The sequence below is a fragment of the Gekko japonicus genome, unplaced genomic scaffold, assembly GCF_001447785.1.
Source record: "Gekko japonicus isolate JY-2015 unplaced genomic scaffold, Gekko_japonicus_V1.1 scaffold4571, whole genome shotgun sequence".
NCBI lineage: Eukaryota > Metazoa > Chordata > Lepidosauria > Squamata > Gekkonidae > Gekko > Gekko japonicus.
Window position 1 is genome coordinate 19,918 of NW_015171639.1, and position 1,574 is coordinate 21,491.

Genomic DNA, 1,574 nt, shown 5'->3' on the forward strand with positions numbered 1-1,574 from the left:
ATTGCAGATTTAAGTTCAAATGAAACAGCCACAAATTCTTAGGTGCAAGAGTTACATATAACACAGTCCAATCATCTAGATAGACAAACCTTACTTCATTAATAGAATTACAAATAGGCATTCATACTAAACATGTAGAGAATACCAGGTGGTATTCTTGAATACAGAAAAAACAGTATGTCTATTATATTCACAGTAGTGACAAGGTGTATAACACGACCAGCCCACATGGGACGATAGGGGCTGAGAAAATGCTTAAAGCGGAAAAGAATGTTCAAAGGAAAAGCAGTTGAAGATATATCTGGCTATGAGGTTGGATGTCATTAGATGCTATTTGTTCTAAGAATGGGAACCATTTTTGGAAGAAACAAGATGGTTTGGAGTTAAAGCCTGCCTGCCTTACATGGTCCATAATTTTCTCCATTATGAAGACTTTTGTGTACCAATGATCAATTGTGGGAGCTAGATGGGACTTCCATCTCGAGGCAGTAGATGTCCATGCAGCAGCTATAAGACTTAAAATAAAGTCGCGTCTGATGTTCTGTATGGAATCGTCAGGCCAGATATTAAGAAGAGTATTTCCAGTGCAAGTGGAATCTCGTAACCTGTGGTAAGTTGAATGTGGGAGAGAACTTTGTACCAAAATGATTTGATGACTGAGCATTCCCAGCAGTGCACATATCAGCCCAATGACCCACATTTCTTCCAAGAGAACTTGGTTGACAAGAGCATTAAAAACAAGGAAACCAAAATGTTATCCTATGAATTTAATTTCAAAATTGGTTGTACATTAAAAATAATACAGGTTGCCTTTTGGGCTTCCTGACAATTTAACGTTAGGTCTGAATGAGGAGAAAAAGGGGATGGCCAACACATAGTAACACTTGTGCTGCAGGATGCTAAATTTAAAACTAATTTATTGACTGAAAATGCAATTATGCTTTTTGAGATTTGCATAAACTGGAACCATGTAAAATAACATATTACATAGACAGTTGTGGCCCAGCACAGAGTTCAGCTGAACAAAGTTAAACACTTTTCAGTTTCATGCATTTCAGTGGAAGACAATGAAGTCATCAGGACACTTAAAAGGGGTTCGAGTCTGCTTTTAATATTTGCAGAGCTTTGATAAAGCTACTCTGAGTATGTGTGTTTGCAATAAATGATGATCGATTATGGCATTACTTTATCCAGCTTACATGAGACCAGGCAGCAATTGATAGCAAAGTTTGGACAGTCTCCTTGTCCTATGTGCAAGTTGACCCGTGGTTCTAATCTGCTATTGCCTTCTAAATATGCTACATTACCATTGAATACCCCCAATCCACAAATAAAAGGGGGAAAAAACAGCACTTCAATACAGTTAGCTTTATGATAGATACATATCACACACCGATCAGGGCATACATTCAAAGAGACTCTTGTGCCTCATATGCCATTAGCCAAATTTTTAATGTTAGATTTCATTTCTTTGCTGTGTAGCAGGTTTTTTTTTAAGGGAGTGGGGAAACCTAGGATTGTATTGCCGGGTATCTTCAATGTTAGGTGAGCGGTATAACAAAAACTGGCTTGCT